The sequence below is a fragment of the Bombina bombina genome, chromosome 10, assembly GCF_027579735.1.
Source record: "Bombina bombina isolate aBomBom1 chromosome 10, aBomBom1.pri, whole genome shotgun sequence".
Classification (NCBI taxonomy): Eukaryota; Metazoa; Chordata; class Amphibia; order Anura; family Bombinatoridae; genus Bombina; species Bombina bombina.
The window spans coordinates 174,749,524-174,769,879 of record NC_069508.1 but is presented as its reverse complement, the minus strand read 5'-3'; the positions used below and the strand labels follow the sequence as shown (position 1 = coordinate 174,769,879).

Genomic DNA, 20,356 nt, shown 5'->3' with positions numbered 1-20,356 from the left:
GCAAGCACTTTGAAGTCTTGTTAGCCTGTCCTCTGTCAGGTAAATCTTCATTTCTACAGAATCTATAAGAGTCCCCAGGAAGGGAACTCTTGTGAGTGGAACGAGTGAACTTTTCTTTTCGTTCACCTTCCATCCATGTGACCTTAGAAATGCCAGCACTAACTCTGTATGAGACTTGGCAGTTTGAAAGCTTGAAGCTTGTATCAGAATGTCGTCTAGGTATGGAGCTACCGAGATTCCCCGCGGTCTTAGTACCGCCAGAAGAGCACCCAGAACCTTTGTGAAGATTCTTGGAGCTGTAGCCAATCCGAATGGAAGAGCCACAAACTGGTAATGCCTGTCTAGGAAGGCAAACCTTAGGTACCGATAATGATCTTTGTGAATCGGTATGTGAAGGTAAGCATCTTTTAAATCTACAGTGGTCATGTATTGACCCTCTTGGATCATAGGTAAAATTGTCCGAATAGTCTCCATCTTGAACGATGGAACTCTTAGGAATTTGTTTAGGATCTTTAAGTCCAGGATTGGTCTGAAAGTTCCCTCTTTTTTGGGAACCACAAACAGATTTGAGTAAAACCCCTGTCCCTGTTCCGATCGTGGAACTGGATGGATTACTCCCATTAACAAGAGCTCTTGTACGCAGCGTAGAAACGCCTCTTTCTTTGTCTGGATTGTTGACAATCTTGACAGATGAAATCTCTCTCTTGGAGGAGAGTATTTGAAGTCCAGAAGGTATCCCTGAGATATTATCTCTAGCGCCCAGGGATCCTGAACATCTCTTGCCCAAGCCTGGGCGAAGAGAGAAAGTCTGCCCCCCACTAGATCCGATCCCGGATCGGGGGCCCTCAATTCATGCTGTTTTAGGGGCAGCAGCAGGTTTCCTAGTCTGCTTGCCCTTGTTCCAGGACTGGTTAGGTTTCCAGCCTTGTCTGTAGCGAGCAACAGCTCCTTCCTGTTTTGGTGCAGAGGAAGTTGATGCTGCTCCTGCTTTGAAATTACGAAAGGAACGAAAATTAGACTGTCTAGTCTTGGCTTTGGCTTTGTCCTGAGGCAGGGCATGGCCTTTACCTCCTGTAATGTCAGCGATAATCTCTTTCAACCCGGGCCCGAATAAGGTCTGCCCTTTGAAAGGTATATTAAGCAATTTAGACTTAGAAGTAACATCAGCTGACCAGGATTTTAGCCACAGCGCCCTGCGTGCCTGAATGGCGAATCCTGAATTCTTCGCCGTAAGTTTAGTAAGATGTACTACGGCCTCCGAAATGAATGAATTAGCTAGTTTAAGGACTCTAAGCCTGTCCGTAATGTCGTCCAGAGTAGCTGAACCAATGTTCTCTTCCAGAGACTCAATCCAGAATGCCGCTGCAGCCGTGATCGGCGCAATGCATGCAAGGGGTTGCAATATAAAACCTTGTTGAACAAACATTTTCTTAAGGTAACCCTCTATCTTTTTATCCATTGGATCTGAAAAAGCACAGCTATCCTCCACCGGGATAGTGGTACGCTTAGCTAAGGTAGAAACTGCTCCCTCCACCTTAGGGACCGTTTGCCATAAGTCCCTTGTGGTGGCGTCTATTGGAAACATTTTTCTAAATATCGGAGGGGGTGAGAACGGCACACCGGGTCTATCCCACTCCTTAGTAACAATTTCAGTAAGTCTCTTAGGTATAGGAAAAACCTCAGTACTCGTCGGTACCGCAAAATATTTATCCAACCTACACATTTTCTCTGGTATTGCAACTGTGTTACAATCATTCAGAGCCGCTAACACCTCCCCTAGTAATACACGGAGGTTTTCCAGTTTAAATTTAAAATTTGAAATATCTGAATCCAGTCTGTTTGGATCAGAACCGTCACCCACAGAATGAAGTTCTCCGTCCTCATGTTCTGCCACCTGTGACGCAGTGTCTGACATGGCCCTAATATTATCAGCGCACTCTGTTCTCACCCCAGAGTGATCACGCTTACCTCTTAGTTCTGGTAATTTAGCCAAAACCTCAGTCATAACAGTAGCCATATCCTGTAATGTGATTTGTAATGGCCGCCCAGATGTACTCGGCGCTACAATATCACGCACCTCCCTCTGAGCGGGAGATGTAGGTACTGACACGTGAGGCGAGTTAGTCGGCATAACTCTCCCCTCGTTGTTTGGTGAAATTTGTTCAATTTGTACAGATTGACTTTTATTTAAAGTAGCATCAATACAGTTAGTACATAAATTTCTATTGGGCTCCACTTTGGCATTGCAACAAATGACACAGGTATCATCCTCTGAATCAGACATGTTTAACACACTAGCAAATAAACTTGCAACTTGGAAATACAATTCAATTAGAATAATATTAAAACGTACTGTGCCTTTAAGAAGCACAGAAGATCTATGACAGTTGAAAATTAATAAATTGAAACAGTTATAGCCTCAATCCTTGTAAACAACACAACTTTAGCAAAGGTTTAATCCCATTAGCAAAGATAACAAATTCTGAAAGCAGGAAACAAATTACAGAATAAACGTTTTTTATCTCAGTCAAACTATAATTCTCACAGCTCTGCTGAGAGAAATTACCTCCCTCAAAATAAGTTTTGAAGACCCTTGAGCTCTGTAGAGATGAACCGGATCATTCAGGGAATACAATGAGTTGCTGACTGAAATATTTGATGCATAGTAAAAGCGCCAAAAAACGGCCCCTCCCCCTCACACACAGCAGTGAGGGATAACAGAAACTGTCAGAAAAACAGATTAAGCAACTGCCAAGTGGAAAAATAGTGCCCAAACATTTATTCACACAGTACCTCAGCAAATGAAAACAATTTTACATTCCAGCAAAAACGTTAAACATAATCTCTAGTTATTAAACAGCTTTATGTATTTCTTACAGTGTAATTCTAGTGAAGTACCATTCCCCAGAATACTGAAGTGTAAAGTATACATACATGACATTATATCGGTATGGCAGGATTTTCTCATCAATTCCATTGTCAGAAAATAAAAACTGCTACATACCTCTATGCAGATTCATCTGCCCGCTGTCCCCTGATCTGAAGTTTACCTCACTCCTCAGATGGCCGAGAACAGCAATATGATCTTAACTACTCCGGCTAAAATCATAGCAAAACTCTGGTAGATTCTTCTTCAAACTCTGCCAGAGAGGTAATAACACACTCCGGTGCTATTTTAAAATAACAAACTTTTGATTGAAGATATAAAACTAAGTATAATCACCATAGTCCTCTCACACATCCTATCTAGTCGTTGGGTGCAAGAGAATGACTGGGAGTGACGTAGAGGGGAGGAGCTATATGCAGCTCTGCTGGGTGAATCCTCTTGCACTTCCTGTTGGGGAGGAGTAATATCCCAGAAGTAATGATGACCCGTGGACTGATCACACTTAACAGAAGAAAGTATAAATTCCAGTTGTATTTTGCAGAAAAAAGGAAGCAAAATAAATTATGATTGTATATTGCAATAATGTTTCACTTTCAATAATGAAACATTTTATGCGTTGTTGAAATGTCTAGTTTTATGGTCCTTCAACCACACTTTATTTGTCATGTTCCCTCCCCTGCACTTAAAAAGCAGGTAGTGTTACTTTTACACATAATGAAGATAACTCAACAATACGGCAGTTTGTGGTTTCCTCTCACATTTGGAGCTCTGTCTCCCTATATATGTTCCTGTTTCTTTTAGAGAAACCTGGGACTACCCAAACCCTTGCCCAGAATGGGCGAACACTGCCAAGTAGCGCCAATACCTCACCCAGACCAACCAACTGGATCACTTAGCCCAGGACAACTAGACCATACCAGTATTGCTTGGCTATGAGCGGGACCTCTCCAGACTCTGCTCCTGCCCCTCACATTCTGCCCAGTGCAGTGGAGGTTCTAGACCTTAAAACTGGGTGGTACTAGGGTGGGGGATCTTTATTTCCTACCACTACTTTATGATTTTCTTATTTAACCCCCAGCCTCCAATTTACACCTCTCCTTGGTCTAAGTATGTACAAAATGGATAAACTTAAAAATGTTTTTTACTGCTTTTAAAAAAAGTGTGCGCTACTTCTAGCAAAAAAAAAATCTAAACATATCTTAATAACTATATGAGAAAACTACACTCAGCACAATGTAAAGCCAAGTGCCCCTCTGTGGTATAAGCATGGTCCCTAACTATAATGTTTAACTCCTTACCTCCTGTTAACGAGATCCTCTGCTGTGTGCGGCACAAAGAGAGCAGCAGTACATATACAGTATATGTAGCATAGAGCTGTGGGGGGATTCTGACACAGAGTAACAGTTGGATTTAACAGAGCATTGTGGGGATTCCGGGTGCACCGAGGAAGTTTCACACAAACATTTCTGGCCTTTGGGAATCCCTGGGCTTTTTTAGGGAGGATGTGATGACTGCGCTGCTTCACAGAGTATGTTAATCTCTGGCTTTCAGCTCATTTTCTCCCTTTCTGTTCTAAACTGATAAGCCGACCCTCCTAAAAGCAACTTGTGGTGTGTGTTAGAGCTGCTATAATGCACAGGAATAGGGCATCTTACTTAGATACATGGCATTCTGATGGTCAGTTTTACACATAGTATGTCCCTCTCCTGCAGGGCTTAAATTATACTGAGTAAGTGGTAAAGAAACAGATTTCTTGTCTTACTACCCAGAGAGGTAACGTTCCTCTGTGTTAAAAACAGCAGAAACAAATTAATCCATTCTCTTGGTGCAATCAAATGAGATAGTAAAATTATACAAAAAGAAAGAAAGAGACCCCAGTCTGCTCGTCCTATTATGTAAAAGGGTGTTGGCTGAAAGGGACACTAAACGCAGATTTTTCCTTTCATGATCTAGATAGAGCAGGCAATTTTAAGCAACTTTCTAATTTACTCCTATTGTCAATTTTTCTTCGTTCTCTTGAAATCTTTATTTGAAAAAGCTGGAATGTAAGGATAGGAGCTGGCCCATTTTTGGTTCAGCACCTGGGTAGAGCTTGCTGATTGGTTTGTTACATTTAGCCACCAATTAGCAAGCACTATCCAGGTGCTGAACCAAAAATGGGCCGGCTCTTAAGTTTACATTCAAATAAAGATACCAAAAGAACAGAGAAAAATTGATAATAGGAGTAAATTAGAACGTTATTTAAAATGTCATGCTCTATCTGAATCAGGAAAGAAACAATGTGGGTTTAGTGTAATGCCTGGGACATATATCAGCTATTATAGTTTCATTTCTGCTGAAAGACTATTTCACTGCATTTTATGTAAATGTATGAATTTGTTATTGTCACAAATCTATTTACATTCCCAGCTTCATGGGCCATAAAAGTAAAAGTCCATTTGAATTTTCTTTTATGATTCAGAAAGAACATATCATTTTTTTAAAATGTCCAATTTACTTTAAATGTGCTTCATTCCCATGATATTTTGTGTTAAAGAGATACCTAGGTAGGCATCTGAAGCACTATATGGCAGGAAATAGCACTGCCATCTAGTGCTCTTGCATATGGATTACACTCTTGCAAAACTACTGCGATATAGTGCTCCAGACACGGGCACGCTCCTGAGTTTACACCCCTGTTTTCAACAAAAGATTTAAAGAGAATTAAGCAAATTAGATAAAAGAAGTGAATTAGAAAGTTGTTCAACGCTGCTAAGCCAATGACCCATTGAGTCGTCCATTCACCGGCTCTTAATAAACCTAATATTATAACCATTCACATAGATAAATAAAGACAGAGACTTGAAATTGTAGTATAAACATCTGGCCACAGCCTGTTTATTAAATAACACTTATATATTAAATAACACTTATATATTAAATAACACTTATAAATAGCACTTATATATTAAATAACACTTATATATTAAATAACACTTATAAATAGCACTTATATATTAAATAACACTTATATATTAAATAACACTTATAAATAGCACTTATATATTAAATAACACTTATATATTAAATAACACTTATAAATAACACATATATATTAAATAACACTTATATATTAAATAACACTTATAAATAACAGATATTTATTAAATAACACTTATATATTAAATAACACATATATATTAAATAACACTTATAAATAACACATATATATTAAATAACACTTATATATTAAATAACACTTATATATTAAATAACACTTATAAATAACACTTATAAATAACACTTATAAATAACACATATATTAAATAACACTTATAAATAACACATATATATTAAATAACACTTATAAATAACACTTATATATTAAATAACACTTATAAATAACACTTATATATTAAATAACACTTATAAATAACACATATATATTAAATAACACTTATATATTAAATAACACTTATAAATAACACATATATATTAAATAACACTTATATATTAAATAGCACTTATAAATAACACATATATATTAAATAACACTTATAAATAACACTTATATATTAAATAACACTTATATATTAAATAACACATATATATTAAATAACACTTATAAATAACACTTATATATTAAATAACACTTATATATTAAATAACACTTATAAATAACACATATATATTAAATAACACTTATAAATAACACTTATATATTAAATAACACATATATATTAAATAACACTTATAAATAACACATATATATTAAATAACACTTATAAATAACACTTATATATTAAATAACACTTATAAATAACACATATATATTAAATAACACTTATATATTAAATAACACTTATATATTAAATAACACTTATAAATAACACATATATATTAAATAACACTTATATATTAAATAACACTTATAAATAACACATATATATTAAATAACACTTATAAATAACACTTATATATTAAATAACACTTATATATTACAGACGTTTTATAATTGTGCATTGTAATGGGAGTCTATTCTTGTCTTTCATGCCCCTTTAAGTACAGATGTATACGATGCATATATTGAAAAGACCCTTTATTTTGCTCCCAGACCAAACGCTCACCCATTCTGGTAGGGAAGATGTCCTCATTGTTAATTAAGGTTTCAATCCACTCCATCAGCATGTTCATATAGAGCGGGGCAGAGACCTTGGTGGGCTTCCTGTATTTGTTTTCATCCTGCCACCTGTATTCATATCTGAGACCCCCAGACATGATAGGGCAGCTCTTCTCTGTGCAGAACTCTGACATGGTGCCATAGATCAAATTGATTCTATTGAAAAAGTCCACAAGGTGCACAGCGATCCAGTCATTGATATTCTCGCCCGGGGGTAGCTGAACCACAGTCTTTAAGTCCAGGCCAGACTTGAGAGAGGCCTGAGCTTTCTTGTACAGCTCAAAGCGCTGTGTTATTTAATATATATGTGAGCCTTCAACAAAAAACCCTACCCACCGGAATGATCCGGCAGTTAAAATTTTATTTTCCAAGTAAAGACTGCATCTCCACTAATTTTACCTTTTTTACTGAGAGAGAATTTTCTATCACTCGAATCAAATCCTCTACTTTGTTTTCCGGCAACCTGCATTCCATGTGGTCAGAATCTATGGTAATACCTAAGAAACTTATGATCGTAACTGGACCTTTAGCTTTCTCAAGTGCTATTGGCACTCCAAAATCCTCGGCCATGCGATAAAACTTATCTTTCAACATTTCGCCTGCCTTCTCACCCAAAGGGCCAACAAACAAAAAATTGTCCAAGTAATGGACAACAGAAGACAGACCTGATAGTCCTTTGACGAACAACTCCAAGAAGGTGCTAAAGCTCTCGAATAGTGAACAAGAGATGGAACACCCCATCGGAGGGCAGAGGTCAACAAAGAAGCAACCATCAAAACAACAACCTAATAACCTATGTGAAATCGGGTTGACTGGTAATAAAACGGAAGGCTGCCTCAATGTCCACCATTCCCAATAAAGCATGTCTCCCGGCCTACCTTATCAAATCAATTGCATTATCAAAACGCATATTTTACCAAAATCAATTTGGGAGGAATACCGTTGTTAATTGAATTCCATTTTGGATACGATAAATGATGGATAAGCCGGAATTTTACCGGCTTTCATTTTGGGACCACACCTAAAGGAGATATCCGTATACCAGGGAAAGGCAAAGAACGTAACGGACCGGCCATTCTGCCCAATTCAACCTCTTTCATAAGTTTCTCACAAACAACCTGAGGTAGTCCCTAGCGGACTTCAAATTGCCCCCCAAAAACTCCAACCCCCCAAATGAGGGTATAATAAAACCAAACTCAAAACCGTGAAGTAAAATGGCTGCCTTTCCCAACAACCACTTTTATTGGCGTAGCGACCCCCTTCTTCAGGTAAATCGGACTTCCCAGTGCCTTTTCCTTTTTTAAAACACTTGGCAAAAGCATCGGTGACTCCACAACCCGAACATTCGTGCCTAAATTTGCAGGCACTGCCCCATTTGCATTGTCCCTCATTAAATGAAAAACAGAAACCCTTCCTGCCTGCCGCCAGCGAAAAGGCTGTAGACGATCCACCGGCCACGAACCAAAAGGGCTGAGAAGCCCTCAGAGGAGTCATCACTTTCAACCATAGACCCATGTCATGGTCATCCCATTTCATGTTAAGCTTGATGGCGAGATGCTGACGAAAATGCTCGCCATACATCCACCAAGCCATGCCACCGTACGTCCGCTGAGCAGCCGCAATCTCGTCTAGGTAACAAAACAACAGAGCCCCTTGTTCCAGAAATCTATCCGCCATCATACTGGCGTACATAACAAATGCCTAGAACCAGTTGGTAAAGGTTCTAGGCAACTTCCGGTACCTCTTTTTATGCTCATCCTCCTCCTTTTTACTAACCAGCTCCTTCTTAGCATCATCAGGGACCTCAAAGGACTGCTCTAAAGGCAGCAAGGAGAACAGCTCTATATATTCCCTTTTACAATTTTTTTCCTTTGTTAAGTGTAGCCCCAAAGGACCTATAGAGCAGAGGCATGACCTTGACATAGCGGTATCCGCTACCCTGATCTTGGGAACAACGCCCGTAACAACTCTTGACCCCACTTGAGGATTATTCTGACCGGCAAGGGTAACACTCACATCACATACGCCACCCCCAGGAAAGACCACCGGAGCTCTAACCTGGGAAACCGGCGCCATGGAAGCCGACAAAGGCACCCATGCTCCAGCCACCGTCGTGGGTTGAGGTGTCGCATGAGACACGGAGGCCTCAACCTTCTTTAACAGATCCCTTAAACCTTCTAATAAATTTACAGAAATTCTATTGCTCCCTGAACCATCATTCATACTGCCTAAAACACCTTCTGACAGCGACCTATGTGTCATCTCACCTGCCACTGCTGCTACATCCCCTGCGTCCTGAAGGCTTCACTGTGCATACACTGCTCCCATGGATGCCAAAAGTCTCACGTTAAAAAGGGGACTACCCTGAGGAACCTGTAAAACATCGGCACGATTATCCCCACGGAAAGTACCGCGTCCCCTTAGGGCTGGCTCCAAAGCCTGTACGGACAAAATATCACTCACCAAACCCTTCTCTCTCTTCGGGCCAGTCATATTCGAATCTAAGAGCATCTCCTGGATCCACTCACTCCCCCTAATGGCTCCCTTGCCCAAACAGGCCCTATCGGCCGTAAAGTTATTGCCTGCAAAAGACATTCTTTCCAGACTACCGCCCCTCCTAACAGGCCTAGTAGATGCCCTTGTCTCTGTACTAGATCTTATTCTGTCTCTAGACATTTGCCCACAACCACCTACAGCTACCATGGAGTGGTGGGCCTCGCACAATACCAGGCCATCCCCAGGGTCTAGTCAAATAGACTCCATCCAGGAGTCTGCCAAGTGGAAGGAGTCCTCCTCTCCGCCATCAATAGGACACATCTCACTTTGCTGCTCCAAAGATGCACCCCCAGGGGCTACCACCATACTTGCTAGAGGAAAATCAATGTTGGCGCCAGACAAAACGGTATCAGAAATACGGCCCCCAGAAACAACATGCTCCCCCCCAGACATTTCAGGATGATGTGCCTGACTACCCCTGTCTAAAGTTAAACTCAACCTCAACCTGGGTTCTAATAATACTGGGGAAGGAGGGACCACCTCCTCACCATTTAAAGGAGCTAGGGAAGTTCTCTATTAAAACAGGATCCAGATAAATATTAGGAGCATCCCTCCCACATGATCCCCTCCCTACAACACCTCTCTTTTTGCCCTAGAGGACCGCACCCAACGAACTCTGTCGCCAGACCTACCAGCTCTAGAACCACCCCTACTACTGGAAAGGGCAGGAGCATAGTGAACCCTTTTCCACACTTTATGGCCACTCGCAGGGACTGAGTGAACCTCAGCCGTCACCTCAATGGGCCGCCTCTCTTCCCTCCGCTAGCCCGCAACTGCCAACTCCTCTGCCCTCACCGATGTTGCCGACTTCTTCTTAGCCGTGTCCCTCCTATTTCCGCAGGTACTACTTTTACGACGGCCCCACACTGTGTGCTGCTCCCGACTGAGCCGTTCCGGAGAACGGGAGCGCTGCGTAGGTCTGGACTTCTGTGCTGAAGCAGCCTCACTGCGTGGGTACATATTGCCTCCCAGAAAAGCCGACAGGCAATCGTGCACCCAATCAGGGTCCTTTTCTCCAGCCACCGACCGCAGCCTGCAAACCAAATCCTCCAAGTACATGATGGAAGCTGACACTGTAAACAGATTCCGGAATTTTCGGGGGAAAAGTGAGACCTTACTATCGTCCCACTATTCTGCGCAAAAACTTTTCTCTAATGGTGCCAAAAACGCTGTACCGCTTCCTTACTTCCTCCTTTTTGGGCCCGGCTATTCCCCAGTAACAGCCTCGCTCCTCCCAATGGGTCAAGGGTTCCCTCCTACTAAGTGCCCCAGTTTGCGGCGCATACATTCCCACCTGTGCTAAGCTGGATTTGAGCTTTTTGTTGCAGTTCACATTTAAACCCTTGTAGAAGTAAAGTTTGTGCGAATAAACTATACAAACTATATACTGTTTTTTTCAGCAGACCCAACAGATTCAAAATATACATACAAATAGAGAAGCGCTCTACCAGGAACGAACAACAGCTCAGTGGCTTGTTCTATGGCGATTTACCACCCGGAAGCAGCCTCTTTTAGACCAGTGTGCTTTTCACAGAAGAAAACTTTCCTGAAGTATATCAGTCTGATCCTGCCAATTAAGGTCAGTCCAGCCCCGAAATACCAGGCAATTCTCCTCTGAACAAGGAACATGACAACCCCAGACGATCGTTTCGGCCTCCTTTGGGCCTCGTCAGTGAGGTGCAGCCACATTCCTCTAAGCACACTGGGCAAGGAGTCCACGTCTGGTTTCCCCCATCACCCATAGGGAGACTTCCCCAGGGTCATAATAATTTGCATACAAAGAGAGAAGCGCTCTACCAGGAACGAACAACAGCTCAGTGGCTTGTTCTATGGCGATTTACCACCCGGAAGCAGCCTCTTTTAGACCAGTGTGCTTTTCACAGAAGAAAACTTTCCTGAAGTATATCAGTCTGATCCTGCCAATTAAGGTCAGTCCAGCCCCGAAATACCAGGCAATTCTCCTCTGAACAAGGAACATGACAACCCCAGACAATCGTTTTGGCCTCCTATGGGCCTCGTCAGTGAGGTGCAGCCACATTCCTCTAAGCACACTGGGCAAGGAGTCCACATCTGGTTTCCCCCATCACCCATAGGGAGACTTCCCCAGGGTCATAATAATTTGCATACAAAGAGAGAAGCGCTCTACCAAGAACGAACAACAGCTCAGTGGCTTGTTCTATGGCGATTTACCACCCGGAAGCAGCCTCTTTTAGACCAGTGTGCTTTTCACAGAAGAAAACTTTCCTGAAGTATATCAGTCTGATCCTGCCAATTAAGGTCAGTCCAGCCCCGAAATACCAGGCAATTCTCCTCTGAACAAGGAACATGACAACCCCAGACGATCGTTTCGGCCTCCTATGGGCCTCGTCAGTGAGGTGCAGCCACATTCCTTTAAGCACACTGGGCAAGGAGTCCACGTCTGGTTTCCCCCATCACCCATAGGGAGACTTCCCCAGGGTCATAATAATTTGTATACAAAGAGAGAAGCGCTCTACCAGGAACGAACAACAGCTCAGTGGCTTGTTCTATGGCGATTTACCACCCGGAAGCAGCCTCTTTTAGACCAGTGTGCTTTTCACAGAAGAAAACTTTCCTGAAGTATATCAGTCTGATCCTGCCAATTAAGGTCTGTCCAGCCCCGAAATAACAGGCAATTCTCCTCTGAACAAGGAACATGACAACCCCAGACGATCGTTTCGGCCTCCTATGGGCCTCGTCAGTGAGGTGCAGCAACATTCCTCTAAGCACACTGGGCAAGGAGTCCACGTCTGGTTTCCCCCATCACCCATAGGGAGACTTCCCCAGGGTCATAATAATTTGCATACAAAGAGAGAAGCGCTCTACCAGGAACGAACAACAGCTCAGTGGCTTGTTCTATGGCGATTTACCACCCGGAAGCAGCCTCTTTTAGACCAGTGTGCTTTTCACAGAAGAAAACTTTCCTGAAGTATATCAGTCTGATCCTGCCAATTAAGGTCAGTCCAGCCCCGAAATACCAGGCAATTCTCCTCTGAACAAGGAACATGACAACCCCAGACGATCGTTTCGGCCTCCTATGGGCCTCGTCAGTGAGGTGCAGCCACATTCCTCTAAGCACACTCGGCAAGGAGTCCACGTCTGGTTTCCCCCATCACCCATAGGGAGACTTCCCCAGGGTCATAATAATTTGCATACAAAGAGAGAAGCGCTCTACCAGGAACGAACAACAGCTCAGTGGCTTGTTCTATGGCGATTTACCACCCGGAAGCAGCCTCTTTTAGACCAGTGTGCTCAGTGTGCCTAGAGGGATATGGCTGCACCTCACTGACGAGGCCCACAATAGGCCGAAACGTACGTCTGGGGTTTTGCTGTTTCTCTCGTTCAGAGAAGGATTGCCTGGTATTTCGGGGCTGGACTGTACTGTGAAGTCAGGATCAGACTGATATGCTTCAGGAAAGTTTTTCTCTGTGAAAGGCACATGTTGAGCAAAAAGAGGCTGCTTCTTGGGTGGTAACTAGCCATAGAACAAGCTATTATGCTATTGTTTGTTTCCAGGTTGAGCGCTTCTCTCTTTTTATTTATGCAAATTATGACATTTTGGGAAGTCTCCCTAAGTGTGATGCGGGAATCCAGACGTGGACCCGTTGCTCAGTGTGCCTAGAGGGATATGGCTGCACCTCACTGACGAGGCCCACAATAGGCCGAAACGTAAGTCTGGGGTTTTGCTGTTTCTCTCGTTCAGAGAAGGATTGCCTGGTATTTCGGGGCTGGACTGTACTGTGAAGTCAGGATCACACTGATATGCTTCAGGAAAGTTTTTCTCTGTGAAAGGCACATGTTGAGCAAAAAGAGGCTGCTTCTTGGGTGGTAACTAGCCATAGAACAAGCTATTATGCTATTGTTTGTTTCCAGGTTGAGCGCTTCTCTCTTTTTATTTATGCAAATTATGACATTTTGGGAAGTCTCCCTAAGTGTGATGCGGGAATCCAGACGTGGACCCGTTGCTCAGTGTGCCTAGAGGGATATGGCTGCACCTCACTGACGAGGCCCACAATAGGCCGAAACGTACGTCTGGGGTTTTGCTGTTTCTCTCGTTCAGAGAAGGATTGCCTGGTATTTCGGGGCTGGACTGTACTGTGAAGTCAGGATCACACTGATATGCTTCAGGAAAGTTTTTCTCTGTGAAAGGCACATGTTGAGCAAAAAGAGGCTGCTTCTTGGGTGGTAACTAGCCATAGAACAAGCTATTATGCTATTGTTTGTTTCCAGGTTGAGCGCTTCTCTCTTTTTATTTATGCAGATTCAAAATATACCATTATTATATGTGTATGTATCATCAGGTTTAAAAAATAGCACGTAAAATGTGAAAAAAGTGTATTTTTTTTACACCTGACTCAATAAATAATAGTATGTAATTTTATTTTTCTAAGCTCTATCATCAAAGCCTTTGTGGATAAATATTTGTAGTACGTAACCTGTCTGAAATAAGCAGAAATTAAGACCGTCACTGTTTTTTTCCACTGTTTTATTGCAGACATGTCAATTTGATAAATTATCAAAAACAGCATCTTAGAATTTACTGTACTGTTTTCAGCAATTAAACAGTTCTAGCCCCCTGAGAAATTAAAATGGGGTACACAAAGCACACATTTGCAAAAAGTACACACCTTGGTGCATAAAATGAGGGGCTATAAATCATTTTAGCATGAATTTGGGGTGCGCAGCAATTAATGGAATACGTAGCATTGCTTTAAAAAAAAACAATTCTAAGCAAAGAGCCATATTCCACTTATTATAACATTGTCTATTTTTGTGCTAGCAATACACGTAGCCCCTCATTTGATGCACCAAGGGGGTGTACTTTCCAAAAATGTGTACTTTATTTAATGTATCTTAATTTCCCAGGTTTCTACAGCTGTCTGATTGCAGACATATTAGAAAAGTGTTTAAGCAGAGCGCTGGTTTATAAACAGGATACCACACAACTTACAAGTAAGAAAAGATCCTTCTATCTTTTCAAAAATGTAGTAAGAATTATGGTGATAGTAAGTGCGCTAAAAGAAAGCTAAAGGTATCCAATATTATCCGGTATTAAAAAGATATGTATAAAAGTGGAAAGTGTGATAAATGTGTATAATTCACAGTCAAAAATAAAAAAGGGGGTGTGAGGGGAAAAAAAGGGGTCTATGCAAAAAAATGACAGTGTCCGCAAAAAATAAGTGATATTGTATCTTGGGAAGAACTAATATAATCTTCTAATCATGATGTGCTAAAAATTCAAAATATGTAACAATAAGTGATGTGTCTATATATTGGTGTAATAATATCAAACTTTAGATAGTGTATGTGGGAAAAAAAACAATACGCATAATTTTTTGGATATTATAATTTTTTGGATATTATAGTTTTTTCGTTACAATTTAACGTATTGTTTTTTTTCCCACATACACTATCTAAAGTTTGATATTATTACACCAATATATAGACACATCACTTATTGTTACATATTTTGAATTTTTAGCACATCATGATTAGAAGATTATATTAGTTCTTCCCAAGATACAATATCACTTATTTTTTGCGGACACTGTCATTTTTTTGCATAGACCCCTTTTTTTCCCCTCACACCCCCTTTTTTATTTTTGACTGTGAATTATACACATTTATCACACTTTCCACTTTTATACATATCTTTTTAATACCGGATAATATTGGATACCTTTAGCTTTCTTTTAGCGCACTTACTATCACCATAATTCTTACTGATTGCAGACATAACCCGGTAAAGTTGAAAGACTATTTTAAAAAAAAAAATGTACAAAATAAATAGATATTTTTAAAGGAATTTTCATTAGAAAATTTATCATTTTTATTGCAAAAAATAAGCTTCTTTTTTGAAAGATGGAGCAAGCTGCGTAAAGAGGGTGTTTTACTCATCTTCCACGCACGCTAAAAGACTGATTATAAAAATATTTTTAAATAGCATTCCTCTAACATTTATTAATTTGTAACCACATTATCCAGGTGATCTTGGGATTACAAATATAATATTGGTCTGTATTGTAAAAGGAAATGCAACATTTCTCAGCTAGGTGATCACTGCGGTGATCATTTAGCTATAATACTTAAACCGATATTTATTTAAAAAATAAATAAGTTTATTTTTAAAACATGTATTTTGATCTTTATTTATGTGTCTTTAGAGACCCCAAATCCTTTTTTTTCACTCTTTTTTAATATTTTTATTTTTTACTGTACACCCCCTTTTAACATTGGAAAGGGTAGATAATTACCTTTCGAATGGTGGGTCTTGGCAGTCTGTAGCTGCTTAGATGCCCGAGATACAGGCATCTAAGCAGCATGCCCCCATCTCCCTATAACTGACAATTGTCAGTTTTAAATAAAGTTGCGCAGTGACGTCATTGCACGTGACATCACTGCGCAAAACGTGAAGCCCTGATTATGCCTGTCACTATACAGGCCAGATCACCGGGGTGGAAGTGGATGGAGGTCCCCAGAACTCCACGAAGGGGGGGGGAGTGCTAGTGACGGCTCTGAGCCGTCGTTAGCACCTGAGAGGGAAACTTTGCGACGGCTCAGAGACGTTGTTAGAACTCAAGGGGTTAAAGTTGCATGCTCTATATGAATCATGAATAAAGGCTGTGACACACTGCAAGCGGAGCGGTGCACAGCGTGTAGATGCGGCTGTGCGCGCTCAGTGTGTCCTGCCTTTTCATCTCTGAGCACTCTGCTGCGTCAGGACGCATAGCTGAGCGCTCAGAGATGAAATAATTGAACTTTAGAAGCGATGCGACGCGGTGCGAAGCAGCTGCATCGCCTCGCGCCGCATCGCTTGCAGTGTGTCACAGCCTTAAAAAATTTTGTATTTCATGTCCCTTTAAGCTGGTAAACACACTCTTCAGAGACTGCATCTCACTCACATTAATTAAAAGGAATCAGTGACAGAAAAGGGAACACAGAGAACTCATCACATGTTTTAGATTTTTCACAACAAAATTATTTCTTGTTTTTGAAGAATGAAGAATTCTAGAGGCACAAAAGAGATTATATCCTCACTCTAAGGGGCCGATTTATCAAGTGTCTGTCCGACATAATCCGCTCAGCGCAGAGTGTCAATCAACCTGATCGTATACGATTGATATCCGCAGCCTCAGAGGAGGCGTACGAGTTAAGAAGCAGTGGTCTTAACTGCTATTTCCGGCGAACCTGAAGGCTTGTGCAGTTTTTTAAATCGGCCCCTAAGGCTCATTATATAACTTATATAAATGAGGGTAACTGAGGTTAGAACAGGGGCATGTTATGCTTAGGATCTAAACCAAACACAGAATTAAAGGGACAGTAAACACCTTTTAGTTATGCAAAGTAAAACAACTTTACAATTTGCGTTTATTATTTATTTTGACCCCTTTTATGTAATTTAGCACCAAAAACAGAGGATTATCTGATTTACTTCTCAAGTTAACCCTGATACATACCTGTCCCTGATAGGCTTTAGCTGATAACAGCTGCAAAACAATAGACTAACATAATGACAGAGATAGCCTTGTTCTCTGCAGACTAAAGCGCAGATTGTCTCCTCTAAATAAAGCAAATGGTGGGTGCAGTTGTGCTAATGATATCAACCATTGCACCAAAATGATGTGAATTTGTTTAGACTTGGCTGATCTGTTATTCTACAGCAACACAACAGAAATGTTTTATAATTACAAGGTGTTTACTGTCCACATTTTTAACAACTTTCTAATTTACTTCTATTATCAATTTGTCTTCATTCTCTAGGTATCTTTTGTTGAAAAGCAGGGACGCATGCTTAGGAGTAGGTACATTTCTGGAGCCCTATATGGTAGCAGTTTTGCAAGATGTCATCCATTCGCAAGAGCACTAGAGGGCAGCACTATTTACTGCCATGCTGCACTCCAGATGCCTACCTAGGTATCTCTTCAATACAGAATATCATGGGAATGAAGAAAATTTTATAAAAGAAGTACATTTGAAACTTTTTTAAAAAAAGGCTTTGTCTGAATCACAAAAGAAAATGTTGGGTTTCACATCCCTTTAACTGCACTATCAGAAAAAGCTTTTGTTTCCTCTTCCTGTTGTGTGGTGCTTTCCTCCCCTACAGACATTCTCTCACACAGGAGGACTCGCTGCACTCCCAGCTGGCAAACCCCAGCAATGCTCCTTTGTAATCACATCCTCCCCAGCCTCAGCACATGAATAGATTATCAGGAAGCACATAGAGAGGTGGTATCTCTGTGTATTGGGGATCTGTATGGTTCTCAGTTACCTCTAGGGTCCCATCAAGATCATAAATTATATCTGGGAGCAACAGTAATGTAGAATGTGTGTGTATGTGCTGAGCTATTATTTTCTATATTTGTGTGTGTAGTATGTGTTGTTCTATTATATTTTGTCTGTGAGTGTATTGTGTGTGTATGTGTTGTTCTATTATATTTTGTCTGTGAGTGTATTGTGTGTGTGTGTGTGTGTTGTTCTATTATATTTTGTCTGTGAGTGTATTGTGTGTGTGTGTGTGTGTTGTTCTATTATATTTTAACTGTGAGTGTATTGTGTGTGTGTTGTTCTATTATATTTTATCTGTGAGTGTATTGTGTGTGTGTGTATATGTTGTTCTATTATATTTTATCTGTGAGTGTATTGTCTGTGTGTGAAGTGTGTATGTGTTGGTCTATATTTTCTATATCTGTGTGTGTAGTGTGTATTGTGTGTGTGTATGTGTTGGTCTATTATTTTCTATATCTGTGTGTGTAGTGTGTATTGTGTGTGTGCGTGTGTGTGTATGTGTTGGTCTATTATTTTCTATATCTGTGTGTGTGTTGTTCTATTATATATTTTATCTGTGAGTGTATTGTGTGTGTGTGTGTGTTGTTCTATTATATATTTTATCTGTAAGTGTATTGTGTGTGTGTGTTGTTCTATTATATATTTTATCTCTAAGTGTATTGTGTGTGTGTGTTGTTCTATTATATATTTTATCTGTGAGTGTATTGTGTGTGTGTATTGTTCTATTATATATTTTATCTGTGAGTGTATTGTGTGTGTGTGTTGTTCTATTATATTTTGTCTGTGAGTGTATTGTGTGTGTGTGTTGTTCTATTATATTTTGTCTGTGAGTGTATTGTGTGTGTGTATGTGTTGGTCTATATTTTCTATATCTGTGTGTAGTGTGTATTGTATGTGTTAGTGAACCATAGGTAGAGTCTGTGCAGTTTTTGGTTTCACTTTGGGAACTGGGACATTTGTGCTGAAGGTAAAGCTACTGGAGGAAGAGGCCGGACAGAGCTCCCAAACAGTGACAATTGTGGGAAGATTGAGAGCTCAGATGTGCTTCCATGTTGTTCCTGAACAGGGCCGCCACTAGAAATTTTTGGGCCCCTGACTTAACCATTGATCAGGCCCCCCCTTTGACATGTGCAATTTTTGACCAAGTTACTAAAATGTATATAAGCACTTTATTCTTAAGTGTCTATTTAAACTTGGAAATGTTGTAAAGGTAGTAACATACAAACACACAGACACACTCATACACTGAAACACACACACTCACACATAAGGATTCACATATAGACACTCTAGCAGACACGCAAAGAAACACACTCAGACAAAAACAGACACTCAGCACTTGTTTACATTGACCTGACAAGTAATGAGGAAAACTACAGTTTTGTAAAAAAAAGAAAGAGATTTAGAAAACAAAATATGGAGTTCTGATTATCTTTTTGTAAAGGAAGATGCCAACTAAATGATGACAACAGCATGCAGTGGCTGAAAGGAAGGGCCCTGAACTGCCTAAACAATAATTTAAAGGTTAAATGGTAGATTGGTGACTTCCGGAAAGGTCTCATTAGTCTCTAAGGCCTAGATTTGGAGTTCGGCGGTAGCCGTCAAAACCAGCGTTAGAGGCTCCTAACGCTGGTTTTGGCCGCCCGCTGGTATTTGGAGTCAGTGATTAAAGGGTCTAACGCTCACTTTTCAGCCGCGACTTTTCCATACCGCAGATCCCCCTACGCCATTTGCGTAGCCTATCTTTTCAATGGGATCTTTCTAACGCCGGTATTTAGAGTCGTTTCTGCAGTAAGCGTTAGAGCTCTAACGACAAGATTCCAGCCGCCTGAAAATAGCAGGAGTTAAGAGCTTTCTGGCTAACGCCGGTTTATAAAGCTCTTAACTACTGTACCCTAAAGTACACTAACACCCATAAACTACCTATGTACCCCTAAACCGAGCTCCCCCCACATCGCCGCCACTCGATTAAAATTTTTAACCCCTAATCTGCCGACCGCCACCTACGTTATACTTATGTACCCCTAATCTGCTGCCCCTAACCCCGCCGACCCCTATATTATATTTCTTAACCCCTAACTTGCCCCCCACAACGTCGCCGCAAGCTACTTAAAATAATTAACCCCTAATCTTCCGACCGCAAATCGCCGCCACCTACGTTATCCCTATGTACCCCTAATCTGCTACCCCTAACATCGCCGACCCCTATATTATATTTATTAACCCCTAATCTGCCCCCCTCAACGTCGCCGACACCTGCCTACACTTATTAACTCCTAATCTGCCGAGCGGACCTGAGCGCTACTATAATAAAGTTATTAACCCCTAATCCGCCTCACTAACCCTATCATAAATAGTATTAACCCCTAATCTGCCCTCCCTAACATCGCCGACACCTAACTTCAATTATTAACCCCTAATCTGACGACCGGAGCTCACCGCTACTATAA

At 40.8% G+C, this 20,356-nt stretch overlaps 1 protein-coding gene across 3 annotated transcripts in view; it reads right to left on the bottom strand.

Moving 5' to 3' along the window:
• LOC128641010 (MAP kinase-interacting serine/threonine-protein kinase 1) overlaps positions 1-20,356 on the bottom strand; it is a 284,854-nt gene that overhangs the window by 246,245 nt on the left and 18,253 nt on the right. Inside the window, exon 1 of one of the 3 annotated variants that reach the window (XM_053693523.1) lies at positions 4,186-4,329. The exons of the other annotated variants lie outside the window; for them this stretch is intronic. The gene's annotated coding sequence lies outside the window, so the exon portion shown is untranslated. Of the gene's footprint in view, positions 1-4,185; positions 4,330-20,356 lie in introns of those variants that run through there. 3 annotated transcript variants of the gene reach the window in all.